Here is a 15,715-nt window from a genome sequence, read left to right as displayed (position 1 = left end):
TTTATGACAAAACTACATTTTCCCAAGCAAAAACAATTTAGTGTGAAGAATGTCATTATTACCCCCACACACACCCTTTTTTTTTTCTTGAGACAGTCTGGCTCTGTTGCCCAGGCTGGAGTGCAGTGGTATGATCTCAGCTCACTGCAACCTCTGCCTCTCAGATTCAAGCAATTCTCCAGCTTCAATCTCCCAAGTAGCTGGGATTACGAGCACGTGCCACCACACCCAGCTAATTTTTGTATTTTTAGTAGAGATGGATTTTCACCATATTGGCCAAGCTGGTCTCAAACTCCTGGCTTCAAGTGATCTGCTCACCGTGGTCTCCCAAAATGCTGGGATTACAGGTATGAGCCACTGTGCCTGGCCTATTTCACATTTTCACAAATCTCTTTAATGTCTAGCTTAATAGAGGACGAATTCTCCTGTTTCTGCATTCAGCTTGTTTTGATATGCTGTTTTGGTTGAAGTATCTGAAGTACATAACCTCACGTGCAGACATGTAACTGAGGAAGGAAGAACCTTCAGAGCTCCTCAAAGTCTCTCCGGGACCCCCAGGGACCTTAGACCTTAAGAACCACTGAGCTAACCAACTATGATAACCAGTAGAAGCCACTATAATAATATTATTGGACACCCTTTTAGCTCTTTAGTGGTGGTGCTTCTGACTACAAAACCCACCAACACTTCACTGTTTCATGCTGTATTTGAATTGAGTTACCTTAGGTAAGTTACTCCATATTTCTATCTCATAGATAGATAGATGATAGGTAGATACAGACAGACATCCTATGTGTGTCATAGGTGCATTATTCGTTATTTTTTAGCTTCAGGGTAAAAGTAAAATATAAACTTAGAGATAAAATAGCTTTCACATGTTTAGCATTGTTAGAGGTGGGCAGTTTGACTATTAATATCAATCTTTTTTTTTTCCAGAAGGGAAAACTGAGCCAAAGAGGGTTGATGGGACTTGCTGAGGATGACACAATCAGCAACTGGTGGGCAGTAGGCCAGAATGCCTGTCCTCTGACTCCTAGACCTATGCTTACCCTCTCAGAATCCCTCTCTATACAGACATGTGGCATAACATGCATGTGGAGGGTGCGTGTGCCAGGCACTAACTATTTATGAGGCACATATAATGTTTGTACTTATCTGAACATATTTCTATCTGACAGAAAAAAAATGTCTTGTACTCCTGCATGCAAGTTACAGCTTTGCTTGGCACAAGGCATCAGCCTGCCAGTGTTTTTCCCTCCTCATCAAATTATCCATGTGTCTGTAGTTCTGGGCTGGATGTGTTCATTGCTAGGGATATTCCTTCCTTCCAGGTCTCCTGCTGGCACATTCCCACTGAGAGCAGGTAGATTGCCCAGCTTGTCACATGAGCACACAGAACAGGCACACCTGCAAGTAACAGTCTAATCCCCTTTTTTTCTTTTTCCTGTACATCATTTCTCACATACATTTTCAAAATTAGTGGTCTATAAGTGTACAACCAAAGAAAGCATTGTTGTATGAACTGCAGATGCAAATGTAGAACCTTGGGTGCCCATATACCTGTCTAGCTAAGCCCCATGTAAATGTATGAGCAACTGGAGTCTCAATTCTTTCATTAATCTGATAGGTATTTACTCACAAATTCTATATTTTATGGTTGTATGAGGCTCATGTTTATGTCGGATCCAATAAGAAGAAGCCTCAGTGGGAAGTCAGTCTGACTGAATTTAGCCAAGTCTTCTGCTTCTAGTTGCCTTAAGCACATCACTTACCCAGTGAGAGACTCCACTTCTTCATCCACATAATGGGGGAAAATAATGATAGTCTCAGCTACACCTCGGGATGAGGAGTCTGGTAGGGAAATAGTAGGAGATGTCTGAGTATGATTCTTTTCTTTCTTTCTTCTTCTTTCTTTCTTTCTTTCTTTCTTTCTTTCTTTCTTTCTCTTTCTTACTTTCTTTCTTCTTTCTTTTTATTGAGGGGTGGAGTCTCGCTATGTTGCTCAGGCTGGCCTTAAACTCCTGGGCTCAAGAAATCCTCTAGCCTCAGCCTCCCGAGTAGCTGGGACTGCAGGCACTATGCCCAGCTTTAGGATTCTTTTCTTTCATGGAAAGTCCAAACAAAATAGTAGAGAGAATAATATAATCAAACACTAATAATATAATCATCATTTCACTCCAACAATGATCAGCCCACAGCCCATCTAATTTCATCTATTTCCTACCTAACAATACCTCTTACATTTTGGAGCAAATTCCAGACATATTTTTTTTTTGAGACAGTCTGACTCTGTAGCCCAGGCTGGAGTGCAGTGGCTTGATCTCAGCTCACTGCAACCTCTGCCTCCTGGGTCCTGGTTCAAGCAATTCCCCTGCCTCAGCCCCCTGTGTAGCTGGGATTACAGGCATGCACCACCAAGCCCAGCTAATTTTTGTATTTTTGGTAGAGATGGGGTTTCACCATGTTGGCCAGGCTGGTCTCAAACTCCTGATCTCGTGATCCACCTGCCTTGGCCTCCCAAAGTGCTGGGATTACAGGTGTGAGCCACCACACCCGGCCAATGTATCATTTCTCATGTAGTAAACACTTCGATGGATATCTTTAAAAATCAAAGTTTATTAACCACAATATGATTATAATACCTACCTAAAATTCTGTAGCAAAATTCTTTAGTTTTTAAAAAGTAAAAGAGATCTAAGAAATGTTAAGCAGCTAACTCCCCTGTGTCTCATACTCAGGGCTGATGAATGCCAATAAGAGAATATGAGAATGGGGAGAAAAGGATGAACTTTCCTTTTTTATTTTTATCTTAAAATCCCAGGCCACCCCCAGCTCCTCCCCTCTACTCATTAGGTCCATTAATAATGGTCTCAGAGGGGACCCTGGAGGTTGAATGTGGTGGAGGCAGCCGGAAGGCAGCCTCGGAAGACACTGCAGACCTCATCTTGGATGAAAATCGGAGTGAACCAGAAGGAATCTGAGCTGAGGGCCTGCCCAGCCATTCTCCAGCATCGGATTTCTTCCTTGGCTTGCCAGGCATTTGAAAGATGTCTGAAGTCTCTTTGGAGTTACTAAGCTCAAAGACATGCAGATACATGTAATAGCATCCTCATACAGAAACCCAAAAGGGGATTGCATGGAGACACAAGTAAACCCACCTGCCCATACACCAGCCATGTACAAACATATGCAAACACTCAGGGGCATATGCAAATATACACGTACACATCAGCAAACTCGGGCATGCAGGAAAACAGAGATACAAACCCAAACACTCAAAACATACATGAACATGCAGGGATACAAGCATGCAGGTTCTGGAACCAAATACAAAAACCCAGAGGTGGGAAAATACATTTTGAGACATTCTTTACTGGCGAGTTAACATGGCCAAGCTCCAAGTCTGGCGACTCCTTCCCTCACATACCATCAAATAGGCCAAATTTTGACCAAAATGACAATCTGAGTCATATTCACGCAAATGTATACCTGGGATAAGTCATCTCATGGCCTGTCCCCTGCTCTGGTGAGCACAAGTTCTCTATCATTAGTAATGTGTCTCCCCAAAAGGCAGGAATAAGAGTGGTGTGGTGTGGTGTGGTACCATGCACAGGTGTGCCTGTGTCCATGCGAAGACACATTTCTTCATTCTGCCAAGTCAACTTGGTGAAAAGGGAAAAGAACACCAGCCAGGCACAGACTTCAAGTCACTGCAGGCTGACGAGGGAACATTGCTTTGCTTACCCTGTGCTATAGCTGTAGGTTGAACTGATTTTTCCCCAAATTGATTGACCCACATGAGTGTTTTGGCATACTATAGAAATGGCCTAAGGGTGCTTTCTCTGGGCCTGAGTGAGGCTGTGTCAATTGTCTGAGGTTGATTCTTCTGAGGGAATTTACCAATCAAAAGAATAAAGGTGACGGAGCTGTCGAGATCGGGTTTTTGGCTGGGCATTTCATGGCCACGGAGTGATACTGAGTCAAAAAGGATGGGCAGAATCTTGACAGTTTTAAAACAAGATTCAGCAATAGATGGAGATAAACCAGTGGGGCTGTTTGGCATTGTGTTCAGGAAAACCAGTCAACTGACTAAAATATTCTTATTTCAACCAATTTTTGTGAGATGCAGCAGAAGCAACAGCATCCAAGAGTCAAGGGACCCGAGTGTGTTTGCACTGAAAGCTGGATCTACACTGGCATTTAGAGGCAGGGAAGGGTTGTGTAAATGACTGTAGATTTGGAAGGATAAAATGTGAGAATATATCAGGAACTTAAAACTATTATCATTGGCAAGAAAGTAAAAGTTGCATAGTGAATTAAGGCTTTTTCTTTTCTTTCTTTTTTTTTTTTTGAGACGGAGTTTCGCTCTTGTTACCCAGGCTGGAGTGCAATGGCGCGATCTTGGCTCACTGCAACCTCCACCTCCTAGGTTCAGGCAATTCTCCTGCCTCAGCCTCCTTAGTAGCTGGGACTACAGGCACGCGCCACCATGCCCAGCTAATTATTTGTATTTTTAGTAGAGATGGGGTTTCACCATGTTGACCAGGATGGTCTTGATCTTTTGACCTCGTGATTCACCCGCCTCGCCTCGGCCTCCCAAAGTGCTGGGAGTACAGGCATGAGCCACCACGCCCGGCCCTAAGGCTTTTTCTTTATATGGAATCACAGAATGTTAGATATTGAAGGGATCTTAGAGTTCATGTGGAAACTGAGGCTTGGAGACTTTTTTTTTTTTAGACGGAGTTTCGCTCTTGTTACCCAGTCTGGAGTGCAATGGCGCGATCTCAGCTCACCGCAACCTCTGTCTCCTGGGTTCAGGCAATTCTCCTGCCTCAGCCTGCTGAGTAGCTGGGATTACAGGCACGTGCCACCATGCCCAGCTAATCATTTTGTATTTTTAGTAGAGACAGGGTTTCACCATGTTGACCAGGATGGTCACGATCTCTTGACCTCGTGATCCACCTGCCTCGGCCTGGCTTGGAGACTTTTAAATGACTTGTTGAAGTCACACGGCGAGTAAACGGCCGAGACACATTTAGACACCTGAGTTTGCTCAGGCTACCATAACAAGTACCACACCTGGACGGCTTAAACAACAGAAATTTATTTTCTCACAGTTCTGGAGCCCAGAAGTCCAAGATCAAGGTGTTGACAGGGCTGGTTTCTTCTGACGCCTCTCTCATTGGTTTATAGATAGCTGTCATCTCCCTCTGCCTTGTCTTCTGTGTCCTAATCTTCTTTTTTGAGATGGAGTTTTGCTCATGTTGCCCAGGCTGGAGTGCAATGACACAATCTTGATTCACTGCAACCTCCACCTCCCAGGTTCAAGCGATTCTCCTGCCTCAGCCTCCCTAGTAGCTGGGATTACAGGCATGTGCCACCACGCCAGGCTAATTTTTGTATTTTTAGTAGAGATGGTGTTTCACCATGCTGGCCAGGCTTGTCTTGAACTACTGACCTCAAGTGATCTACCCACCTCACCCTCCCAAAGTGCTCGAATAACAGGCATGAGCCACTGCACCCCGCCTGCTAATCTCTTCTTATAAGGACACCAGTTATATTCAATTAGAGCTTACCCATATAATCTTGTTTTAACTAAATTACCTCTTTAAAGGCCCTGTCTCTAAATACAGTCACATTCTGAGTTACTGAGGGTTAGGACTTCAAGAAATGGAATTTGCAGAGACACAATTCAGCCCTTAACTGACACCATGGCTCCGGATTCCTAGTCCACTGCCATTGTGCCCATGTCAGACTAAGTCATCTGGTGGCACCTATTCTTGAATTGGCTCAGTTTTGTTTTGTTTCTTAGGGATGGGGAAACTGTTCGGAGCCAATATGAGATTGAAAACTGTTTCCTGGAGGCTAGGCCTATTAGGAAACTGAGTGAGCATGGACTGGGAAATCCGGGATTAGGCTGACCACCAAGCACTGGGAAAAGGAAGTTTCTTTTTTTTTTTTTTTTTTTTTGAGACGGAGTTTCGCTCTTGTTACCCAGGCTGGAGTGCAATGGTGCAATCTCAGCTCGCTGCAACCTCCGCCTCCTGGGTTCAGGCAATTCTCCTGCCTCAGCCTCCTGAGTAGCTGGGATTACAGGCATGCGCCACCATGCACAGCTAATTTTTGTATTTTTAGTAGAGACGGGGTTTCACCATGTTGACCAGGATGGTCTCGATCTCTTGACCTCGTGATCCACCCGCCTCGGCCTCCCAAAGTGCTGGGATTACAGGCTTGAGCCACCTCGCCCGGCCACGGAAAAGGAAGTTTCTAACCAGAATCTTGGAACTGGAAAGAACCCAGTGAGGTTGACTTGGCCGTCTCAGAAGGAGGAGGATTTACCTGGTACACTTAGGGAACCCAAGTGTCTCAGAGCTCCCATGGCTGATGCGTTCTTTCTTACGTGTGTGTATTCAGATTCTTCAGGCCAAGCTCAAACCCCGTCCCTTGCCTCCAGTCCTTGGAGTTGGACAGTAAGATAAAACTCATCCAGTAAGAGCTTTCTCCCTTGAAGCTTGAAGAAGGCTTGACAGCATCTTAAGGATTTTTTTTTTTATTCAAGAGAGCCTCTTTCTCTCCTCATCTGAGGCTGGAGGCAGGAAATTTAGAGGCAAAAAACTTCCCTTACCCTGTCGTTGTCTGCCCTGAGACCTTCAGCCCCTTCTTCAGGCCCTGGCCAACTCTAGAAAATGGATTGAGGTGAGTTAATATGTAATGTGGTACAGAAACAGGGAGAGGGGAGAGGCCCTCTAATATCACAGAGATCACAGATGGCTCCAGTGGAATTACGGAGCATGGTGTAGATGAGGCTTGTGCCAAAAAGTGGCCACAACTGGGAAGAAGAGACCATCTTATTATGATGGTTAGTGACTCTCCCTGTCATGGAGAACAAGCTTGGGTTCTGGAGTTTTGGAGGGAGCAATTCCAAACATATTCAGCGGAAACACAGAGAGCCAGAGTCAGCATACTGCTGGGAAAAGTACTGGTACAGGGATCAGAACACCTCGGTTCTGATCTCTGTCTGAGCCTCAGTTTCCCTTCCTTCACAATGAAGTGTTTGATTAGGTTATCACTAAGATCCGTCCAGCCCTGAGGCTCTAAGCAAAAACTGAAGGATGCTGGGGGGTGGGGAGAAGGAATACTCTTTGTAGCAAATCAAATGATGGACTATGTGTCTCTGTGAACCAAACCAGGCACAGAAAACTCTCCATCTTCATTCCAGAGTTGGTGGGGGGTTGGGGAGTAGGGGTGTTAGCTGTGGTGTCTCCTTATTTGACAACTCAACCTTTTCCACAGGGCCCCTGCAGACACACCATGGGGAGCTGTTTCCCTTAAGGACCCTGAAGAGAGGCAGAAACAAGATGGGGCAGGAAGTTGGAATGGGTGTCTGCATGATGCCAATAGCCAGGTGAAAACAGAGAAATCAGCCCACTATCTGCTTAGTTTCAAATAGAATAAAGGGATCCAATTTTGTAGCTTTCATCTGATGTAACGGATAATGAGATGCAGGATCAGCCTTTTGCAGTGATTCAGTTTAAAGCCCCTGGGAAGGATCTGTTTCCCCCTCCCCAATTATCCTGCCACAGAAATGCCTTAAGTTCCACCATTAAAGCACATGGTGTTAAGTACAGTCCTCTGCAGATCACATCCTTTAAAATACAAAAGCACCACTGGGATACTTCATCAAACAAGGATAGAGCCAGAAAAGTAGTGCTTAGGGGGCATGCTCAGGGAGATGAGGGGCTCTGAAGATTAATCTCTAGATACTTCTTAGCTTTGCATTACCTGACCCTTGTGGGAAAGCTAGATTCTGCCTGAGGAAGTGGGAACTCAAGGACTCCCCTAGAAACCAGATGCCTGCAATTATGAGTGCATTTCTAGTCTTGGGAAATGAGTGGACTCTAAGTGGTGAGGGTAGTTATCACGCTGAAAACTCACAGAGGCTGCCAGTAAAACTGAGATCAGGGGGATGGAAATTCTGATAATATACATGCATTTGGGTCAGCCACTATAGAAAACAGTGTAGAAGTGCCTCATGGAGCCCCCTGTATGTCCAGAGGATATAAAACTATTCCAGAGGGGGAAAAATCCATTTCATTTCTGATTATCTACTGTATATGTAACCCATAAGTCATGATTTGAAAGTATTAAAACCTAGCAGATAGGGAAACACACTGCCAGAGTTCAAATCTGGTTATGTGACCTTGGGCAGGTGACTTAACCTTTCTGAGAATACATTTCCTCATCAAATTCAGTATAAAGCAACTGGCATGTAGTAATCTTCTACAAATGGAAACTATTATAGTTATGAGTACCGAGGGAGCTTCAGGACACCATCCATGAATTGGCACTAAGCCATAGAATCAATGGCCACCATGGTCAGAGCAAATCAGAAGTCCAGACCCTGAAAAATGTATGCATAATCTTTTTCTTACCTGGGTGAATCTTGTTTCTTCCCAACTTAATGTTACCTTTCAGGATCTGCCAGTAAAAGAAGCAGAAAGAATCCTGTAACCCTCCTAGCAGCCTGGAAACTTTACGTTTGGCGCAAGGTTGGCCTTACCCACAGACAGGATGGGCAGCTGCCTTCATGACAGGATTTAAGAAAAATCATAAATCACTCTCACCCAAATTTGTATTATGCCGCCTGCCATATGGGTCTAAAACTCCATTATTATATATATTTCCCTCCATCTGGGCAATGGCTTCTGAAGACCTCCCAGCACACAGTTGCCTGGGAGAATGCGCAGGTCAACATACTGGTGGAAGTTTCCTGACCTGCAATCTAGCTTCTTCAATAAAGAAGAATGGTCTGGTACTCAGGGACGAGTAAGTTTTGACAGGACTAGAGATCTTAAAGGCCCAGAGCACAGGCCTCTTCCTTTCAGGAGGCATACAGTGGGAATGTATGGGCAGCAGAAAGACACCAAATGGGCATGGGACCTACTAAGAATGCCAGCTGGGCCATCTGTGATTTAGGGAGCTAAGACATGGAGTTAGTCCTGACTTTCAGTTCACCTTGACATTGACTCTACCTGGCTCTTGTACCTTCCAGTGCAGCCTTGCTTCCTGCCAAGAGCAATGATGTACTTGGGGAAGAGGTAGAGAGGCAATCCTAGTGTCTGGGTACTCTGAGCAACAATGCCCAGGATCTCAATGATTGAGACCAAGCAGCTCTGTCTCTGACCAACACTATCATGACAGCAGCTAAAAATCAGTAACTAAGAGGGTGCTCTGCAGATCACTGGACTCTAGAGGGTCTTTCAGTTGGTCCAAAAGTCCACCCAGAATTCAGCATCCAAATACATGTGACTGGTGTGTGTGTGTGTGTGTGTGTGTGTGTGTGTGTGTGTGTGTTTTAATGGAATGAGAGGTTTTTTTTTTTAATGTTTCCCAGGCTGGCCTCGAACGCATAGCTTCACCTCCTCAAGCACCAGGGAAACAGCTGAGCCACAGCAGCTCCCTGGTTTGTGTTTTAATTGTAATCTCTGAGAAGATATCAATATATATTTGAAACTGCAAAGAAATGAATATTTGAAAAAGTATAACCATTGTCATGGTTATTTACTAAGGAAAAAATGTGTGTGTGAATATTGAATATGTATTTACGTGTGTACAGACACACACACACACCACACACACACACACACCACACACGTACACATGACACATGCACATATTCTTCCCTCCTTCCCTCCTTTCCTTCCTTCCTTTCTTTCATTGCCAAAAGAGGCCAACGAGATGTGTGAGAACTGGATTCTCTAAGATCTGACCAGAACAGGCTGAGGGCCACCAGCGTGGATGCTACATCTGCGGGACTGGACACTTTCCTACCGATGTTTTTTGACTCAGGATGTTTTGGCATCATGGCAGCACAAATTCTCTCTCTAATCCAGTCTGTACCTAAACCCTGTGTAGGCAGATTCTGCCCTAAAAAGAGCAGCCAGAGAAGTGAGAACCTGGTTCCTCCTATGTTACCCTAAATATTGCTGTGATATCAGGGAAATAATATTCATACTTATAACAACTACAACCAAGTGGGTCTCTCTGGGCCTTAACTAAACTTTCCTCCTCTGAATTATGGGGAAACTTCCTTAACAAGGTTGGAAAAACTGGGAATGAGAGAGAATTGGGAAGGGGAGAATGTGTTAAGCAGGTGTAAAACACAGGAAGGGGTTCTGTAAACGCTCCGTCTTGAGATGGGGGCTTTGTGGATGGGAAGAGGAGAAGGGAATGAAGGGTGGTAATTAGCTTATTATTGTTTCCCCTGGGTGTTGTGAAAATTCCTTAGGAGACACTTGTAAAAAAGCAGAGGGAAGACAGTAAATACACATCTAATGATATGCTAAATAAATTATTATTGTTATTATTATGACTGTAATAGCAATTGCAACTTGCTTCCTGCTCCGAGTTTCCACTAAAGATGGGAATTGACCCCCTTACAGCCAGCCCTCTGCAGCTGCCAACAACCCCCAGCGCCGCCCCCCCACCGCTGCCCGGAATCAGTCAAGTAATTGGGCAATATAGACTAGGCTTCAGTTAACAGCCATTCTCCTGGTTTCTGCAGAAGGAGAACCGAACAGCTCAACAGAAGCACGCAAGGTCTCTGCCAGGTGCCTGCTCTAGCCAAAAAAAAGAAAAAAAGGAGCTCTGCCCAGAATCATGGGGGTTATACTTAGGGAATAACTTCTTGGGATTTCCAAGCAAGGGAATTTAGGGAGGGCAAAAGCGAAGGCAGACAATTAGGGAGAGGTTGGGTCACAGAAACAAAGGGGAAATACACAAAATAGGGATACTCAATCTAGAGAGCATAGGTTTCTAGGATTCCTGCAGTTGTCAAGGGCACTTCCAGCATTTTGCTAGGAAGTGAGCCAGTTGTTTTTGTCAGCTTCTCAAAGGGGTCTGGGACCCAGAAACGGCTAAGAGCCATTCCAACCCAGGTAAAAGGGACCCAGGACTCTTTTGGCTGAGGACAAACCAATAGACCCTGGCCACTATTGTAATCTGCCGTTTACAGATTACAATAGGGGTAAGCAACCCCCTCCATCCCCCTACTTCTAGGCAGAGCCCAGGCACCTGCCCTGAGCCCTTCTTAGGCAAATATATGTAAATGTAGGATCATCAGTTTTCCCTCCCTGCATTTCTTTAGGGAAAGTAACAACCGTGCCTGTAGGCCATAGGTATTCATGAGGAGAAAGGAGAGGGCTCGCTGTCTGAGAGACAAACTGCCAAAGGCTACAGACTAGGAAATGGGATTCCAGGTTTAAGATAGCTCCACTCTGGACCTCAGTCCTTTACCTAGTCACCTAGTCACATGGTGTGCATTGCTTCTAAGGATTCTTAGGGGAAAAGGAGCCAAATTCGGGAGGGTCCTCCTTGCTTAAGCCTTGACGGGAGAGGGGGAGACCAACACTTCTCTGCAGACCGGGGTCCACACTAGGCAGAGGAACTCCAAACCTGCCCCATTCACCAACGGTGCCTGGCCTAGCTCCAAACTCCTGAAAAAAACAATTTCACAGGAACCAAAAAGGGTACACTGGTGATACAAAATAATAATAATAATAATAATAATAATAATAATCTGATTAGAGGCATTACTGGATCAGAAAATTTGTGACCTTTTTAACATTAAATTTTAAAAATATTTTACTATTGGCCGGGCGCAGTGGCTCACACTTGTAATCCCAGCACTTTGGGAGGCCGAGGCAGGTGGATCATGAGATCAGGATTTTGAGACCAGCCTGGCCAACATGGTGAAACCCTGTCTCTACTAAAAATACAAAAAATTAGCTGAGTATGATGTCGCATACCTGTAATTCCAGCTACTCGGGAGGCTGAGGCAGGAGAATCGCTTGAACCCGGGAGACAGAGGTTGCAGTGAGCCAAGACGGCACTGCTACACTCCAGCCTGGGCTACTGAGAAAGACTCCATCTAAAATATGTGTGTGTGTGTGTGTGTGTGTGTGTGTGTGTGTGTGTGTGTGTGTATACACACATATATATAACTATTAAATTAAACATTTTAAATATTAAGCCTGATCTGTTTGGTAGCCCTGGAGCAGGGCTGAGTCATAGAGAGAAAGCTTTCCTTTAGTCAGGCTGGCTGTCTCGCACTGATTTATTTTTGTTTTATTTGTGGATTTCTTAATGGACCCAGTGGTGGTTCCTCTTTGCACCCCTCGAGTTGACAGGCAATTCCTTCCCAGCCCAGGTCTCAGCTCTGGTTTAGTTTTCATAGTCTGGGGATCCAGGGAGCCAGGAGACTGGAGATAGAAAGCAGAAGTACACTGGGGAGGTGGGTCTACCTTGGCTTACCCTCACATTTCCAGACTCCAGGTGCCTCACTCCACCCCATCCTAGGCCCAGGCTGGTCTCCCACCCTACTACCCATGGCCCCAATCAGAGCCCAAGCTGCTGCCAGCCTCCATGTTACCCCCCAGCCTGGCTAGGGTCCCTGCAGCCTGAGTACCCGGGAGCCTGCTAGCCATGGTGGTGTGCAGAGTGAGGGTGAGTTTTCATGTTGATTGTCCTTCCGTTTACCTCAACAAGTATGTTTGGGCAACCACACTTTGCCAGGCAGCAGACAGAGACCCTGCGCTGCAGGACTTCCTAGTCCTGTGGGCAGAGGTGTGTGGACGGTGGCACATGGTGGTTAGCCCCAGTCCAAGGGTCTCCACTGCCTTTCCAGCATCCTAGAGATGGGGTGGGTAGCAGGCTGGCCACTGAGACTGAGTTCAGGACAACTCCTTCGCACATTCAACAAAGTTATCTGTGACTCCCTGATTTAAAAAGAAAAACAAATACTAGCAGTGGTGGGAGGTATTTCTCCCCTGGGTTGGTTGGTAGCAGGGGCAGAATTGGTCTTGGCCCAGTGGGGAAGGGGGCTGGTGCAAGAGTGTTTGGTGTAGCTGTGAGTGGAGAAGTGAGATCTAGTGGGGTAAGTCAGTGTGCCCTGTTCCTAAAGTCAAATTCTCCCCGAAAAGTTTCAGGGCAGCACTATTAGAGAGCTGGAGGAGTCCCTCTGTACCCAGAGGGAATTAGGCCACTCGGGCCTCAGAGAAGGAGGGCAGGTGATGAAAACAAGCTCCCCAAGCCCCCATCAGAGCGGGCCCAGCTCTTGCAAATTCACTCCTCAGTCCACCAGGTCTCCAGTCCCATCCTACATCCCCGCCAGGGCACAGGAGGCCCAGATAAAAACAGGCTTTATTTGGCCAAATGAACTCACTCTCCTGGATTACCTCACTTATCAGAAAGCGAAAGTGCACCCCATGCTCCCCGCCCTGTCCCTGCCTAAACCTGTTTATCTCTGAAGCCCACTCTTTGAGACCTAAAAATCAGGGTTTAAGAGAAACGAGCTAGGACTACAGGGGGGGCACGACAATCCCTATCCTTCAGTGCACTAAAAGCCCAGCTGAAGGCTGCTTCCTCAGTGGACCACGTCTCGGGGTGGGGAGGCTGGAGTTTTCTCAGCTTCCCCTTTCCCAAGCTCCTCCACCACAGCCGTCTGCACCAGCCCCTCACAAAACCGGTTCTCACCTTTTGGTGGGTGCTAGTGTTTACCCCTTTCCTCCCGAGATCTGTTCAACCGAGCCCACACACACCCCATTTACCCCCCTTCCTGGAGGCTCCATGAGCTCTATTTACCGTTTTGCAACTCCATCCCTCCATAAATACAGAACTCTGCTAGCTTCTTTCCTAGAGGGCAGATACAACGTTTCCAGCTGGCCCTCGGCAGATATCTGTGAACAAGTCTCTCCCAGCCCCTACAGATAAATATGATTGTTCTGAGAGAGTGGCCTAAGTCCCAGCGTGCACACATCACAAGATAATTATACCTTATATACATACAAATCTCACTATAGAGTTATATTTGAAAGTGTCTATAACTCTAGAGAGAGATTGCAGCATGTACATATAGGACTATAATGACATGTCTATTTTTATAACTATGTAGTTATAAATAGATATGCCTATATATAGCGATAATAATATAGAAATATCTCCATCACCATATATGGCTCTAAGTGAATGCTCTAACTACTCTATATCACAATCAATAAGTATATATCTCCTGATACATAATTCTAACAATATACATTTTTATCTATATAGCTGTTCAGAGATATAAATCTGTCAGGAGATCAAGCGTACATAAAGCAGGATGGCTGTAAGAGAGTCGTATATTTTCCCATATATAAATCTGCTCCTATAACTACTGTATATGCACAAATACAATGGAAATAATTATATTTTCCTCAAACATAAATCTGTAAATACAACCACAGCATATTTAGGTATGGTTAGAGATACAGCAATATTTTCTAGACATCAGTCTGTCAATAGAGCCACCAGTGCCTCCAAACAGAGAGTTATAGAGGGAGTTATAAATAAACTCTCCAGATGTGAACAGATCAGTAGAACTAGATGTAAACACGACTCCAAGCCATTCTTCCTTCTTTTTCATTGTAAGATATTCCTGAAGCAAGCCCAGTCATCTAACAGGGTGCAGAGGTGTCTGGGTGCTGGTATTTTCCCTCCAAGGAGGGTCGGAGGTCGCTGGACTTTGGGAAACCGAGCAGGAGTGGGTGGGGGACAGTGCCCGCTCCCAACGCAGCTCAGAAGCCCCTTCCGTCAGTCTCCTGGTGGCTGAGAGCTCCGGCCAGCGGAGAGGCCTAAGGGAGAAAAATGAAAAAGCATAGTCTGGCTTGAGTCGTTCGTCCCTTCACCGGCCCAAAACCCTCTCACCAGGGAAGCCCCGACCAGGCGTCCGAGCGGAGAGAGCCCGCGAGGCTCAGAGGCTGAGGGCCCGGGGCTGCAGGCCCGGCTGCGGAGGCCGAGCGGAGTCGCCAGACGGTGTCTGACCGCCCCGCGCCCCATTGCCCCGGGCCGCTGCATCGTCGGCGGCCTGGAACAGAAAACCTGGGCCCTCGCCCCGCGCTCTGCGCTCAGCGCGTCCACTGGTCTTATTTTATTGCTGTTTTGTCCGACTAGGTATCGCAGCGTCCTTAACCCGGTGTTGTTCTCAAATGCGAGGGCACCCAGAGCTTTCTCGAATGAGTGTGTGCACTGGCTTTAAATAAGTAACTCAGTGGATAGGCTATTTCTCTCTTCAGACCAAATGGGTCACCGGCTTCTGAAAAAGAATCCAACCCTCTGAAAGGGTTTCTGACAAATCTTTAGAAGTTCTCACGCTCATTTGTTACGATGATTTTCTTTTCTTGTCTTTTGAAAAATGTTGGCTAATTTGTGTTTCTATATTCCTCTTTGATTTTTATTTTTCTTGATACAATAGTTTTTAAAGGAGGGATTTCGTTAGACCCGAAACTGTGGCGCGGCTTCCTCTCCAGCAAACTTAGTATCTCTACGCCTCTGACTCCCGTCTCCCCGAATAAACAAACTCATTAAATGACCAGAAAACTGTACCTGAAGAGAATGAGGTGGATGTTGCAGGATCCGGGACTGTGGTCTTTGCCTTCATGAAAAATCGGCTAGGCTCCAAGCTCGCGAAGGAAAATTCAAGGCGCCTTAACTCCTCCTTTTAAATTTGTAAATAAAGACCCTAGAAAGGGAACTTGTCCTGGGCCTGCTGGAGCCCCAGTCTGGCTCTCCCCACTCCCCGGCGGCCATAAATGTTTTTCTTCTTCAGTCCGGGCCCTGGGGGCTCGTCCTCTCGGGCATTTCTGCGCTCTTGCCGGATCAAGTCTGTGGTCATCGCCTC

The sequence above is a fragment of the Callithrix jacchus genome, chromosome 9 (assembly GCF_049354715.1).
Source record: "Callithrix jacchus isolate 240 chromosome 9, calJac240_pri, whole genome shotgun sequence".
In the NCBI taxonomy this organism is placed as follows: domain Eukaryota; kingdom Metazoa; phylum Chordata; class Mammalia; order Primates; family Cebidae; genus Callithrix; species Callithrix jacchus.
Note: the sequence above shows the minus strand (reverse complement) of the source record.